The sequence below is a fragment of the Pongo pygmaeus genome, chromosome 6 (assembly GCF_028885625.2).
Source record: "Pongo pygmaeus isolate AG05252 chromosome 6, NHGRI_mPonPyg2-v2.0_pri, whole genome shotgun sequence".
NCBI lineage: Eukaryota > Metazoa > Chordata > Mammalia > Primates > Hominidae > Pongo > Pongo pygmaeus.
This window is the reverse complement of record NC_072379.2, coordinates 15,616,815-15,633,313: the sequence shown is the minus strand read 5'-3', so window position 1 is coordinate 15,633,313 and position 16,499 is coordinate 15,616,815. Positions and strand designations below refer to the sequence as shown.

Below are 16,499 nucleotides of genomic sequence, written 5' to 3'. Positions count from 1 at the left end.
TAACGGTAGAATCCAGATGGTGGGTATATGGATATTCACTGTACAATTATTTCAACTTCTCTGTATGTCTAAGTGTTTTCATAAGAAAAACACTGAAGGATATCAGTAGGTTTATACCTTTCACCTGCCCTCTCCAGACATACATAAGACTAAAGCTTAAAACCTGCCTTGGACAGGATCCTACGAATTTAAAAATCTTATAGAGCATCTCCCCGCCCCCTTAACTTCCAGAATTGGCAACAGTATACACTGAAATTATTAGCATACAATACAAACTTCTCTTGTCTTATACATTATTTGCCAGGGAAAAATATGGATGAGATATTATCACAATGGGTCATGTGCATTCTATGTGGCAACCACTCCTAGTCCATTTTCTGTTGCCTATAAGAGAATATCTGAAACTGAGTAATTTATATGAAAATAAATTTAGTTCTTACAATGATGGAGGCTGAGAAGGCCAAGATTGAGAATCTGCATCTGGTGAGTGCCTTGTTGACAGTGGGGACTCTCTTCAGAGTCCCAAGGCATCACAGGGCAAGTGGAGAGGGGGCTTAGTGTGCTAACATCCTAGCTCAGGTCTCCCATCCTCCTCTTCTTATAAAGCCGTCAGTTCCTCTCCCATGATAACCCATTAATCTATTGACCCATTAAACCATTAATGCATGAATTGATTCATCTGTTCATGAGGGCAGAGCCCTCGTGATTTAATCATCTCTTAAAGGTCCCCTTCCCTCAATACTGCCACACTGGGATTAAATGTCTCCATTTCACATGAATTTTGGAAAGGAAAAATATTCAAACCACAGCAGATTCTAATTTAATTTGAAATATAAAACAGACTATGTATTCCACTGAGACGCCAGGAATTTTAGGGAAATAGAAGAAATTCTGGGTAAATAGAGGTTATAGAAGCACAGTCCTGCAAGTTATGCTTAGAAAATCCACCTCAAAGCGGCCAGGTACGGTGGCTCATGCCTGTAATCCCAGCACTTTGGGAGGCTGAGGTGGGTGGATCACAAGGTCAGATTGAGATCATCCTGGCTAACAGGGTGAAACCCCATCTCTGCTAAAAATACAAAAAATTAGCCAGACGTGGTGGTACGCTCCTGTAATCCCACCTATTTGGGAGGCCGAGGCAGGAGAGAACTGCTTGAACCCGGGAGGAAGAGTTTGCAGTAAGCTGAGATCACGCCGTTGTACTCCAGCCTAGGTGACAGAGCAAGACTTCATCTCAAAAATAATGATAATAATAAATAAATAAATAAATAAAATTAAATTAAAATTAAAATTAAAAAAAGAAAAGAAAAATCACCTCAAAGCTATAGTTACAACCATCCTCTGGCTTCCTGAAGCCTCTGGCAGCAACCGTGAAAACAACAAAAATTGGCAAGATCTACTCTTACTAATCAAACCACAGAAATGACATACTCTTAAGGGAAACAAGCATGAAATCCATAGATTCATAATGTTTAAAGTAACATTACATAAAATCCATTTGATTCTTCTCATTTTACAAGGGAAGAAAGAGAAGTCTGAAACCTAATTAAGACATTGAAGGTGATAATGATTTTGATTTCAAACTCATCTCCACCCTCTTTTCCAGTGAAAATGCTAAAAGTGTATCTTGGGAGTAATTTACTCTACCTCTCATTATCTCTCCATGAGCACTCCCTGCCATACACATACACAGCTTCTGTTGTGTTGTCTAAGTTAGATGTTGAATCTAAGTTAGAGCCCTGATCTGGCTCTGCACACCCATTTCAAGCCAAGTCTTCTTGGCATCCCTCCAAGCCAACTGCCAGCCCCAAGTGCCTCCTATATGCAAGTTCTACAGCCACTATTTCATACCTCCAAGTTCCTTGGCTACAGCCCTAGTCAAAGACATAATGACCCCTGATGTGAACTTTCTCAATATCCTCCTTACACCTTCCCAACCCTCAGTCTCTCCCCTCAATATCTCTTATAGGTCCTGCAGACCAATCTTTCTAGTTATGCGGTTGTGATCTCATCATGACTCCAGTTGAATGGTTAGGGCTCGCAATGTCTCATTCTTTCACCTCTTAAGATAAAAGACTACCTAGGAACCCCTCAGTCCTTGGAATGCATTGACTTCCACCTTCCCTGGCATGCCCAGGCAGTATAAAGTATCAGTTGGCACTGGTTGAAACTCCTACTTTATGTTTATAGTCTAGAATATCCTACTCACATCCACACATATGGAAATTCTACCTATTCTTCAACACCTAGAGCAAATATAACCTTGGCCATGAGAAGAATCTCTGATGCACAGATAACCGGTGATATGGTTTGGCTGTGTCCCCACCCAAATCTCATCTTGAATTGTAGCTCCCATAACTCCCACGTGTCGTGGGAGGGACCCAGTGGGACATAATTGAATCACGGGGGCGGGTCATTCCTGTGCTGTTCTCATGATAGTGAATAAGTCTGATGAGACCTGATGGTTTTGTAAAGGGGAGTTCCCCTGCACGTGTGTTCTTGCCCACCACCATGTAAGAAGTGCCTTTGCTCTTCGTTCGTCTTCTGCCATGTTTGCGAGGCCTCCCCAGCCATGTGGAACTGTGAGTCCATTAAGCCTCTTTCCTTTATAAATTACCCAGTCTCGGGTATGTCTTTATTAGCAGTGTGAGAGCAGATTAGTACAACCTCCCTTACCTTTGGCCGCTCATAAGGCATGGTTTGACCTTAGACAAAAGACATATGGCATTTTCCAATATTTTTTCTTAAGGTAAAATGTGTTTGCCTTACGACAAAATCTTTGTTGTTGTTTTGCTTTGTTTTGCCTCTTTGCTAGATTGTAATCTACCTGAAGCTCCAAGCAGGGACAACCTGGGCCATTCCTGATGCCTTATCCTGCACCAGGCACTTCCTCCTTGTCATTTGCTTAAACCTCTCTCCAACCAGGCAGGTGCCATTATGAACCCTCCATTGCTGAACAAGACAGGATCAAGACAGACAGGGTCTTACCCTTTGTAGGCTCACAATAAACGTCTAAGGAATTAATTAAATTGTGCTCCTTTCCAAGGGCTGTTTATTCAAATGTAACTTTTCAAAGTTTCCCTAAGAACTCAAAGATAAAAATGCATGTTAGATTTTTTAACTGGCATTCATTAATGATGCCTTATTTTATATCCCTCCAATGGCCTTTCTTCACCCCATTCTCAAATACATCTCTATGTTTTTGAAGTAGAAAGCCTCTTCAAAGAGAGGTCAGCCTAGTAATGATGAAATGCTGACAGGGAAGCAATTGACACGCAGTTGGTTAAAAAATACTGACCCCCTCTGACAGAAGGAAGTGAAAAGTCAAGTGGCAAATGATTGCTCTTCTTAAACAGAAGAGACTAATCCTGAGGTTGGGTGCTCTTGTGCTGAGAAGAGAACACAATGAGAATTTACCACCCTCTTGATCTTAAGAAAACAGCTGGTGTAGAGAAAGGGGAAATTATCTCTAATTCACTCAACTGAACCACAAATATAGCTGTCATCTTTTTCAGAGTAAGAAGAGTAGATGCTATTGGGAGATGAGGATGAAGGACCCAGATGGATACAGTCTGGATGGAGAGCTGATATGACTTATTCTGCCTGTGAGAAGCCCTGCACAATTTTCATTCATGCTTACAGCGCCAAATGGTACTTTGAGCTGCCACTGGAATGAAAAATACAGTACAAATATAAACCCATTTTGGCAACACTTGAGTTTTTTTCTGAGGGTATACAATTTTGGGGTCTGAATCACTTAATGATAAAAGAGATACACAGACAGTTTTTCATTCATTTAACAAATATTAGCTGAGAACCCAGAAACTGTGCCCTAGGGATGTTGAAGTGAAAGTGTTATATGAGCTGAGACCTGACTTACCAGCTGTGTTGATCTAGAAGGAAGAGAGATCTAAGCTAGGGCCACTGCCTAAGCTTGAGGGGGCTTGCAGTATCTGTGTAAACCTGCATTCTCTTCTTTTCTGAAAATAATTAAAATTATATTTCAATTTAAAATTTTTGTTATAATGAGGTGCCTATGAAGATGTCCGCAGCGTGGTTATCCTGAGTGGCTTCCACACTGCTTGAGCCAGAATGCACACCCTATTCATAACCAGTCTGAGCAAGTTGTAACCGCAGATGGTCCTGCTGTCTCGTGTTAGGGTTATAGACCTCTCAGATGAATGTTAAGGATGGGATCCAAGTACCAGCCCTTGTGTCGATAGAATTATTTAAAGTGGCCAGGGATACAAAATCCTGGGGCAAAAGAAATCCATTTCTTGGCCAGGCGCGGTGGCTCATGGCTGTAATCCCAGCACTTTGGGAGGCTGAGGCAGGCAGATCACGAGGTCAAGAGATTGAGACCATCCTGACCAACATGGTGAAACCCCGTCTCTACTAAAAATACAAAAATTAGCTGGGCGTAGTGTTGGGCACCTTAGTCTCAGCTACTTGGTAGGCTGAGGCAGGAGAATCACTTGAACCTGGGTGGCAGAGGTTGCAGTGAACAGAGATCGTGCCACTGCACTCCAGCCTGATGACAGAGCAAGAATCTGTCTCAAAAAAAAAGAAAAAGAAAAAGAAAAAGAAAGAAATCCATTTCTCAGAGACACAAAATGGAAGAACTAAGTCTGCCCCCAAGTTCAAGGGGTAGAGTAGGGCAGATCATGCATAACAAAATGGAGTCAGAATATGCAATGATGCATGCCTGGAGCCCAGAATAAACCAAAAATTGAGCAAAAAGGAGCCAAGAAAGTTTCTGAAAACGGAGATGGAGCATCATCAGTTTTAAGCCTGAATGCACAGATGGATGGATTGGCTTTTGGATGATGTCATGGGGTAAGGGTGGACACACGTACATTTAGGCATGACCTTGAGTGGAAAAAAGAGAGCATGATAGCTGGAGATAGAGCATCCAAGTGTTTCAATGGGAATGAGCTCTGATATCACTTTGAGATTGGAAAGCTTTTCACATCCTTCCAAGGGAATCACCACTCCATTCTGGAAAAAAAAAATCAGTATTTAATATTGCTTTGGAGAATTTCTAGTTCTTCATGTAACAAATCCTTTGAAATTGCACTGAAGTTACACTTGAATGTACTGTATTTGCCTGCCATTTACTAATTCACATGGGCTGTTCTTTCTAATCTCTACATCACAGCAAAATCCTTTTCATGGTCCATTTCCTGGACACTACAGCCTCTTATTTTGTAGATAATGTTCTCTTTTTCCACTATGATTACAAATGACTGGAAAAAAATACACAAGTCTCAACCAGCCTCATGTAATAACTTGCCTACTGCCACAATGTAGGTTGCTGAGGGCTTTTTGTTTACTATTTTACTCCGTGTAAGATGGTTACATGTCAAAGATTTTTACAATGTTAGAGGCTTTCAGAAGATCAAGAGTGGATAAAGAGATGTGACATGACTTTAGACTTTTTGATTTTGGCCTCGTTTGTCATTTGTCTCCATTTGTTTCTTCCAAACAATCCACTATATTTTTGTGCAATTTTATTGTACTTAAAATTTTAAACTTTTTATTAAAGTACAACATTACAGCATCATGTATTTTTTTTTTCAAAATTTGCCACAGCAATATATCTGGTCCCCAGTAGTCTTTCAGAATTTTGCCATTCCCCAGCCAGAGATAGAGTAAATTTTTTCCTCACTTTGAAATTGTGTGGGCGTTTGTGGCTGTCTTGATGAACAAAATTCAGGGCTAGTGACACTATACACCTTGGAGACAAGGTCATAAAAGACAATATGGCTTCCACCTGACTCTCCATGCTCATCTTTAAAACCCAGTCGCCATGTTGTGGGGAAGCCCAGACCACATGAGGAGGCCCCATGTAGGTGTTCCAGGCAAAAACCCCAACTAAGGTTTCACCCAAAGCTAGCACTATTTCAATTTTAGCCAGCATCAATTGGAAGACATGGAAGTGAGAAAGCCTCACATAATCCTAGCCCCCAGCCTTCCAGTGGCCCCAGCTGATGATGAAGGTAGTGAACACAAGTTATCCCTGCCAGGCTCTGCCCAAATTGCAGATTCATGAGAAAAGTTAATGTTGCTTTAAGCCACCAAGTTTTGCAGTGATTTATTACCCATCACTGGGTGACTAGAACAAACACTCACACAGAAGACACATGTCATAATTATACAGGTTGATGAATTTTCACATACTGAACACAGCCATGCAACCAGCACTCAGATCAAAAAAATAGCTTCTCAGAAGCCTCATTACTCTTCTGGTCCTCCCTCCAAAAGATAGCTACCATCCTAACATTTTTTGCCTAATTAATGTTTTTGCCTATCCTAATGAAATTTCTTTTTTGCCTATTTTAGTATTGACCAAAGCTGTCACATGGTTGTTGTGACCCCATTAGCAGCAACTTGCCCAGGACAATGAGGTAAGATCCCAGCCAAGGAACTCCTGCCTCTGGGAGGGTTCCCAGTTAGAAGAGGATTTCTGTGTGCTGTGGACTGAACCACATCCCCCTAGAATTCATGTTTGGAAGCCCTAATCCCCAGCGTGATGGGGATGTCACACTATTTCCAAATACCTTTGGAAATAGGACCTTATAGGAGGTAATCAAAGATAAATGAGGTCACAAGGGTGTGGCCCTAACCAAGAGGCATAGTGCCCTTGGAAGCAGAGGAGACACCAGTAGAACATGCACACAAAGGGAAGGCCACAGTCAGAAGGCAGCTGTTTAAAAGCCAGCAAGAGAAACCTCACTAGAAACCAAACCTGCTGGCACCTTGATCTGGGACTTTCAGCCTCCATAACTGTGATAAAATGAATTTCTGTCATTGAAGCCACCTAGTCTGTAATATTTTGCTAAGACAGCATGAGCAAGATTATACTGGATAATCAATGAAGCCTAACACCACTGTGGTGGAGAGCTTAGTTGAAAATGGAAAAACTGCCGGGAACAGTGGCTCATGCCTGTAATCTCAGCACTTTGGGAGGCCAAGGCAGGTGGATCACTTGAGGTCAAGAGCTCGAGACCAGCCTGGCCAATATAGCAAAACCCTGTCTCTACTAAAAATACAAAAATTAGCCAGGCGTGGTGCCAGGCACCTGCAATCCCAGCTACTCAGGAGGCTGAGGCACAAGAATTGCTTGAACCCACCCGGGAAGTGGAGATTGCAGTGAGCAAAGATCATGCTACTGACTCCAGCCTGGGTGACAGAGCAAGACTCTGTCTCAAAAAAAATAAAAAATAGAAAAAAGAAAGAAAAGGAAGGAAGGAAGGAAAGAAAGAAAGAAAGAAGAAAGAAAGAAAAAAGAAAGAAAGAAAGAAAGAAAGAAAGAAAGAAAGAAAGAAAGAAAGAAAGAAAGAAAGAAAGAAAGAAAGAAAGAGAAAGAAAGAAAGGCACCTGTAATCCCAGCTACTTGGGAGACTGAAGCATGAGAATCGCTTGAACCCAGGAGGCAGAGGTTGCAGTGAACCGAGATCGTTCCACTGACTCCAGCCTGGGTGACAGAGTGAGACTCCATCTAAAAAAAAATAAAAAATAGGAAAAAAGTAAGAAAGAAGGAAAGAAGGAAAGAAAAAAGGAAGGAAGGAAGGAGGGAGGGAGGGAAGGAAGGGAGGAAGGAAGGAAGGAAGGGAAATGGGAGAACTGAGGCTGAGTCTCCCCAAACCTGAATGACAGAGAAGAAGGCATGTTTGGGAGTTGATGATCATTAGACATGTTTAGGGTACCTACTCAAGCTGTTGACACTCCAGGACTAATGCCTCTCACAGCCATTGATGGTAGAGAAAGCCTATGGGTTTTTAACTATAGTAGTTGACTGCCGCCCTGACCACAGTTGGTGGGAAGAGGAGTGGGAAGCTGATCTAATTTGTGCCAAATGAATTTAACTTCTCTTTCTGAAGAATCAGAGAACCTATACATAGCCCAAACAGCTGTAGACACCAGAGCTCCGTGGTCACATAATCCCAGAAGTTATAGCTGACTTGACTGGAACATATGCATGATGACAAACAAGCCACCAAAAAAAAAAAAAAAATCAGGACAAAGATAGCAGGATCATGAGACAGATACTCTAAGAGATGCCCATATCATATTCTGAAATGCAGGGGGAGAGAGAGCAGAGGTATAAAGACAGAGACCTGGGGGTACTTCCTGCAAAGGGTACTGTGAGACTCCCCTCTCTTCTTCTAATCCATTTTTTTAAATATTTTATTTTATTTTATTTTATTTTATTTATTTTATTTTGAGACAGGGTCTCACTCTGTCACCCAGACTAGAGTGCAGTGGCACCACCACAGCTCACTGCTGCCGTGACCTCCCAGGCTCAGGCAACCCTCCCACCTCAGCCTCCCAAGTAGCTGTGACTACAGGCATGCACCACCATGCCCAGCTAATTTTTGTGTTTTTTCTAGAGATGGGGTTTCACTAAGCTGCCCAGGCTGGTCTCGAACTCTGGAGCTCAAGTGATCCTCCCGCCTCGGACCCCCAAAGTGCTGGGATTACAAGCATGAGCCACCGCATCCGGCCAAATCTATTTCTTTATACTGAGCTGTTTGGCTGTACTGGGTGGCCAGGCATGTGGAACACTAGACCCAATGCTGACAGAGGCAATCCAGACCCTAACTGCTTTGAACCTAAAACAGTTAACACACCCTCTTGCCTATTCAGAACTGATTCTGGACAATTGACAGAATTGAGGCTGAAAATTAAAGACACTAACTCTCTTTCCAGAATCATACAAGCACAGCATTTCTACCGATTTTATTTTCTTTGTTTCTTTTTTTTTTTTTTTTTTTTTTTGAGACAGAGTCTCGCTCTGTCGCCAAGGCTGGAGTGCAGTGGCACGATCTCAGCTCACTGCAACCTCCGCCTCTTGGGTTCAAACGATTCCCCTGCCTCAGCCTCCTGAGTAGCTAGGCTTACAGGCGCATGCCACCCGGCCTGGCTAATTTTTGTATTTTTAGTAGAAATGGGGTTTCACTGTGTTAGCCAGGATGGTCTCAATCTCCTCACTTCGTGATCTGCCTGCCTCACCCTCCCAAAGTGCTGGGATTACAGGCGTGAGCCACCATACCCAGCCACTTCTACCAATTTTCTAAGCACCTCAGGATTAGTCAGAGGCTTTCAGTACTTTGTATATATCATATCATTTAGCATTGTGAAAATGCTCTCAAGGTATACTTTCTAGTCTGTCCTCTTATTATTTATTTATTTATTTATTTACTTATTTATTTATTTGAGATGGAATCTTACTTTGTTGCCCAGGCTAGAGTGCAGTGGCACAGTCTCGGCTCACTGCAACCTCCGCTCCTGGGTGCAAGCAATTCTCCTGCCTCAGCCTCTGGGGTAGCTGGGATTACATGTATATGCCACCACACCCAGCCGATTTTGTATTTCTAGTAGAGGCATAGTTTCACCATGTTGGCCAGGCTGGTCTCGAACTCCTGACCTCAGGTGATCCACCCACCTTGGCCTCCTGAAGTGCTGGGATTACAGGCATGAGCCACCACACCTGGCCTGTCCTCTTATTATTTGTTGATGGATCTCTTTGCTTAGTTGATTGAGAACTTCCTCAAATCAAGCACTGTACCCCAATCAACTCCACAGTCTATTGGGTTTAAACCCAGGGACCATGCACATGAAATGTTCAATGTCTATAAATGAATAATTTTGTTTAAAAAATTTTTTATAAAGGCCTGATTTCTCTTCTTGTGTTGTTACTAATTTGCTGTGTCACCTTAGACAAATCAATAAACTATTCTGGGCTTTGGTGTGCTGATAAAGAAAATAAAGACATTGGGCTATACCTTCTTCTAGGTCCTTTTAAGCTTTGCCTCAATGTACTCTATTTATATTCTGGCAAAGCTGTGAACTACTTATAGAAGAAAAATCAAAACCTCAGTGGCAGTGACCTCAAGGTAGTATCTAAATTAGGCTGTGATCTGTCCATCTGTTTATTTTGGAGATCAGTCGTGTTCCTGTTTCAGAGCACTGATCCCGCCTATCGCCTCTTCCCCCGGAGGCTGCCTGGCATCCCATTTCAATCTTGTCTTATGTAGCTGGCTGATGTTTGATCTTCAGTTCACATTTGTTCCTGCTCTTATCACTCTTGGGAGGCTGTTATTACCCTCTTCCAATGCTGTCAAAGGTCTTTAATGCCTACCTTTCAACATATTGTGTGTCATCTTGTAGACACCGCTGAATGTTAGCTTAGCATTGCCCAGGGACATCCTAGACCTGGTGAATGACAAATGAGAAATGAATTGAAATTTCTCTCTTTTAACTGGTCTCAAAATAGAATTTCCAAATCATAAGGTTGGCTGCCCTTTTGGTGAAGGGATTCCTCAATATAATTTCTTCACATCTCTGTCTCCAGAACCAAGGGCTTGTAGGTACAATGGAACAAAACTGATCTGAGAGCCAGGCACCTCTCCAAGTCTCAGTTCCACCACTAACTAGCTTAAGTCTCCATTACACTGTAAGACACTAAACATCATTTATTTCTAGATACTATATGCAGATGTTCTAAGCTTGCCTTACAGAGATTGTGCCTAAATTGTGCCTAAACTTGCCCAAAGTGCCTAAACTAGGTAGGCTCATGTAGTATCACAGTTTGCTATACTAGACGCTTTGGGTGGACAAATACAATAAGACCCATAGCTTCCAATTAGAGATTGCTTATCTCTAAACCGCAGTCTTAGAGGCAGCATTCCCAAAGCATGTTCCATAGAACACAAGAGGCACAAATGCCTTCTTCAAAGCAGGGCTCCATGGTGTAGTGGACACTGTCATGTGTTACCCAGATCTTCAGCTCCTGGACAGAGGCACCCATTCCCTCAGCTGCTCTGTCTCCAGATCTTGCCCTCAGCTGAAGAGAACTGCCTTATTCAAAGCCACACTCCCTTCCCGAGACAGCCTGCATCCAATGCATCCAATGGTCAACGTGGGGTGGCTCTGGGGAGGTGGCAGTGGTCTCCAAAAAGAGAGAAAGAAGGAGAGTGCCTAGGGCTGAAAACCTACCTATTGGGTACTATGTTCGCTATTTGGGCAATGGGCTTGATAGAAACCCAAACCTCAGCAATTTGCAGCATACTCATGTAACAAACCTGCATGTGTTTGAACCTAAAATAAAAACAAGATAACAAAAAATTGATCGTGTATTCATAAAGACATTTTTTAGAAAAGGAAGGCACCAGCCGGGCATGGTGACTCATGCCTTTAATCCCAGCATTTTGGGTGGCCAAGGCCATTGGATCACCTGAGGTCAGGAGATTGAGACCAGCCTGGCCAACATGGTGAAACCTTGTCTTTACTAAAAATACAAAAATTAGCTGGGTGTGGTGGTGCCTGACTGTAATCCCAGCTACTAGGGAGGCTGACGCAGGAGAATCGCTTGAACCTGTGAGGCGGAGGTTGCAGTGAGCCGAGACTGTGCCACTGCACTCCAGCCTGGGCAACAGAGCGAGACTCTGTCTCAAAAAATAACAATAATAATGATAAACAAAAAGAAGGCACCATTTTCATCAGATTTTCAGAGTGATTCCCCCAACACTGAGAACGAATATGTCATATAGAAATGAAAAATAAATTAGCCTATTAATTAACTGCTCAGCAGATCTTCCTTGCTCACATTCCAGCTCAAACCTTTTTATTTTTTTAACTTTGAAGAATGCTAGCATCCTAATGCAATTTCTCTTCACCCCCCAATGTTTGGAAATATCTGGCTTATGCTTCCTTTTCTTCGTGCATCTCCCTCCCACTCTCAGGCACATCTATTTGCTCAGTGATGTGGGTTGCGCTTGTCAATAATGGCACTTACAGTTCAGAGTAATGATCTCCGCTCGCCTTTCCCATCTGTTGTTTCCATACACCTGACGTCTTCATAGTAGCTATCAGGGCATAAGAAGACGCTCTTTTACAAACCATCCTTCTCTCTCTAAATACTTAATGTCGACATTGTTTGGGCTGCTCTTTATGAAACGAAGCATCATGACTGAAGCCATCATTCTGACTCTTTGTAATAATCACAGCTCAATTTTGCAGCCGAGGCTGATTTCTGGCAGGCCTGTGGTCAGGACCATATATTCATGGGACTTCCTGTCATCTCCACCTTTGGATTCCAGCTCTGGTTGGAACAGTTAATTTCCCTCATTTGCAATGTCACTTCCACCATCCCACCTAGTTTATCATCTTCACATGAGCTCAGGGCTGCCCTTCTGAGAGATCCCAAAGCATCCCCAGCTCCTCTAGAGTAGGGAGGAGCTAGTGGGTGGTGTCATGGGGACACCGGGCCTATGTCCATTTGAAATCTTGTTTGTTTTTTTTTTTTTTTTTTGAGATAGAGTCTCATTCTGTCACCCAGACTGGAGTGCAGTGGCACAACCTCGGCTCACTGCAACCTCTGCCTCCCAGGTTCAAGCGATTCTCCTGCCTCAGCTTCCCATGTAGCTGGGATTACAGGCACCCGCCACCATGCCTGGCTAATTTTTATATTTTTAGTAGAGATGGGGTTTCACCACGTTGGTCAGGCTGGTCTCGAACTCCTGACCACAAATGATCCACCCACCTTGGCCTCCCAAAGTGCTGGGATTACAGGCATGAGCCACTGCGCCCCAGCCCCATTTGAAATCTGAGTCAGTACGGCCTGGAGACCTGCAGGCACCCACCAGCGGTGCAAACTCAGGGAGGGAGGAAAGGAACTCAAGAGGGAGAGCCGCTGGGAACAAATAGGAAATTCACCTTGACTGTTGGCTTAGATTCGGGAGAGTTGAAAGGGCCAGGCTGGAATCTGGAGAGAGCAATACCACCAGTCATTGTAGCATTGTAGTAATCATAATATCTAACATTATCAGGCACTTTCTTTTTTTTTTAGACGGAGTCTTGCTCTGTTGCCCAGGCTAGAGTGCAATGGCGCCATTTTGGCTCACTGCAGCCTCCACCTCCTGGGTTCAAGCAATTCTCCTGCTTCAGCCTCCCGAGTAGCTGGGACTACAGGCACCCACCACTATGCCAGGCTAATTTTTGTATTTTTAGTATAGACAGGGTTTCACCATGTTAATCAGGCTGGTCTCGAACTCCTGACCTCAGGTGATCCGCCGGCCTCAGCCTCCCAAAGTGCTGGGATTACAGGTGTGAGCCATCACGCCTGGCCGTCAAGCATTTTCTATACATCAGATATTGTATTTAGTACCCTACAGGCTGGGCAAGGTGGCTCGCGATTGTAATCCCAGAACTTTGGGAGGCTGAGGTGGAGGTTTTGCTTGAGGCCAGGAATTTGAGACCAGCCAGAGCAGCAAAGCAAAAGCCCATCTCTACAAAATAATTTTTAAAAAACTAGCCAGGTGTGGTGGTGCACGCCTCTAGTCCTAGGTACTCAGGAGGCTGAGGTGGGAGGATGGCTTGAGATCAGGAGTTCAAGGCTGAAGTGAGCTATGATTGCACCACTGCACTCCAGCCTGGGTGACAAAGTGAGACCTTCTGTCAACAACAACAACAAAATAAGTACTTTGCACGCATGAAGTCATTTACTCCCCATGACAATCCTATAAGATAGATACTATCATTTCTTCATTTTTCAGATGAGTACACTGAGACATAGAGATGAATTCAGATATGATTCTGCTCATATGTATATCCAAGGGGCACTGACCTGGTGAGTGGAGGCTGACAGATGAATTTTAAGGCATTGACAGTAATAAAAGTTGCTGGCCGGGTATGGTGGCTCACACCTGTAATCCCAGCACTTTGGGAGGCCGAGACGGGCGGATCACCTGAGGTCAGGAGTTTGAGACCAGCATGGCCAACGTGGTGAAACCCCGTCTCTACTAAAAATATAAAAATTAGCCAGGTGTGGTGATACGTGCCTGTAATCCCAGCTACTCAGGAGGCTGAGGCAGGAGAATCACTTGAACCCGGGAGGCGGAGGCTGCAGTGAGCCAAGATCGTGCCATTGCACCCCAGCCTGGGCAAAAAGAGTGAAACTCCATCTCAAAATATAATAATAATAATAAAAGTTGCAAAGGCTCAGATTAAAGATTGGAAACCAGAAGCCAGTCAGTGGTTGGGGATAAAGAGTTAAAACTCTGGGCTGAATGGAGAGTCAAGAGGCAGGTCACGGCTTTGGCTCCAGGAAGAGACGCTGGAGCCAGGACTAAGGTCTCAGAGGGCACTGATGAGGATCAGGCCTAGCCATGGGGATGGGAATGGCATGCTTCGCTAGGCGTGGAAAGAGCGCAGCTCTGTGCGTCTGTGGGTGCCCAGGCTCCAGCCCAGGCAGGACGTACATGGGTTTGGGAGCCACAGGAAGCTGAAATCCCTCAGAAGAGCTCAAAGCCACCCTGCCTACCCAAAAATTGCACAGGCCAAACCAAGACTTTGGGATACTGAGCCCTGCAGAGCAGGTGAGAACATGCTCCTTACTGACAGATGAGAACCAAGATTTCTCAGGTTTCCCACCTCTGGGGTTAGAGCTGGTGAGAGCTGCAACGTAATCCAACCGCTGCCTCTGCATTTGTGCTGAGAGTCAAAGAGAAGCAGAGGAGAAGGGTGGTAAGGACCACCAGTCTCTGGGAGCCCCCACCACCATGGCAGGTCTCTCTGGTGCTTTGGAGAGAGCTGTGATCAGGCCTGTGATGATGAATATTAAGTGTCAACTTGATGGCATTGAAGGATGCCAAGTATTGTTCCTGGGTGTGTCTGTGAGGGTCTTGCCAAAGGGGAGTAACATTTGAGTCAGTGGACTGGGAGAGGCAGACCCACCCTCAATGTGGGTGGGCACCATCTAAACAACTGCCAGTGCAGCTAGAATAAAGCAGACTCGCTGTGTCTTCCGGACTTCATCTTTCTTCCATGCTGGATGCTTCCTGCCCTTGAACGTCAGACTCCAAGTTCTTCAGCTTTGGAACTCTTGGACTTACACCAGGATTTGCCCAGGGCTCTTGGGGCTCTCAGCCACAGACTGAAGGCTGGGCTGCTGTCGGCTTCCCTACTTTTGAGGTTTTGGAACTTGGACTGATCCACCACTGTCTTCTTTGCTCCTCAACTTGCAGACAGCCTGTCGTGGGACTTTACCTTGTAATTGTGTGAGTCAATTCTTCTTAATAAATTCCCTCTCATATATACATATATCCTATTAGTTCTGTCCTTTTAGAGAACTCTGACTAATACAGGGCCACTGCACTCCACCCTGGATGACAGAGCAAGATCCTATCTCTAAAAAAAAAATGCTTTGCCATGGTCAGTTCCTCCAACCTGCTCATTGTGCATTTGGTCCCAGCCCTTGCCCTCTTCTGGTTGAACTCCAATTTTTTTAGCTGCTGAGGGTTTAAGATGGGCCCTATTCCAGGCATGTGCCACCATACTTGGCTATTTTCTTTAAATATTATTCTGTAGTGATGGGATCTTGCTATGCTGCCCAGGCTGGTCTCAAACTCGTGGCCTCAAACAATCCTCCCATCTTGGCCTCGCAAAGCACTGGGATAATAAGTGTGAGCCACATGCCCGGGCTCCAGGGAATAGGCCCTGTTCCAGCACTTCTCTTTTGTTTGTTTGTTTGTTTGCTTGCTTGTTTTTTGAGATGGAGTCTTGCTCTGTTGCACAGGCTGGAGTGCAATGGCGCAATCTCAGCTCACTGCAAACTCCACCTCCCAGATTCAAGCAATTCTTGTGCCTCAGCCTCCTGAGGAGCTGAGATTACAGGCACACGTCACCACGTCCGACTAATTTTTGTATTTTTAGTAGAGACAGGGTTTCACCATGTTGGCCAGGCTGGTCTTGAACTGCTGACCTCAGTCAAGTGATCCGCCCACCTCAGCCTCTCAAAGTGCTGTGATTACAGGCATGAGCCACCATGTCCGGCCTATTCCAGCACTTCTTTAAGAGGAGACCCTTGAATACTGAGAAGTTCTTAAAGGCCAAGGAAATGGAGCTTTAGCAATGAAATTTCAGGCAAAGAGTAGGGCACCTTTGTGAGAAAATGTCCTGAGAGTACAGGCCTGCTTTCCTGGGTGGGGTATGATTTGAATGTTCTAAGAAAGACAAGGTGTGCGCTCACAGTTTTGCTGACATATGGTAGAATATTGGATCACTACAGAGGGAGAAGTCTACCGTGGCAGTGCAGCATCATAACTGCATGGAGCAGCTGTCACTTTTCACCACCTAGAAGGGAATCAGTAACAACAATCCACTATTCAGTCAGCACGCAAAAACTCTAGAGCCTCTGGACTGTCCGCCCCTACGTGTGTGTATGTGTTACTTATTTCTTTCTCTTTCTTTCTTTCTTTCTTTTCTTTCTTTTCTTTTTTCTTTCTTTCTTTCTCTCTTTCTTTCTTTCTTTTTTTTTTTGTGTGTGTGATGGAGTCTTGCTCTGTCGACCAGGCTGGAGTGCAGTGGTGTGATCTTGGCTCACTGCAACCTTCACCTCCTGGGTTCAAGTGATTCTCCTGCCTCAGCCTCCCAAGTAGCTGGGACTACAGGCACCCACCATCATGCTTGGCTAATTTTTGTATTTATTTATTTTT

The 16,499-nt window shown here is 44.2% G+C and overlaps 1 long non-coding RNA gene across 1 annotated transcript; it reads right to left on the bottom strand.

Moving 5' to 3' along the window:
• Nucleotides 1-3,880: 3,880 nt before the first annotated feature.
• Nucleotides 3,881-16,121, bottom strand: LOC129040127 (uncharacterized). Its single transcript, XR_008503551.1, has 6 exons — nt 16,034-16,121; nt 12,721-12,769; nt 11,801-11,870; nt 10,145-10,218; nt 4,870-4,998; nt 3,881-3,980 (listed from the first exon to the last, which is right to left on the bottom strand). It is a non-coding gene; the product is annotated as an uncharacterized LOC129040127 (long non-coding RNA).
• Nucleotides 16,122-16,499: the final 378 nt, after the last annotated feature.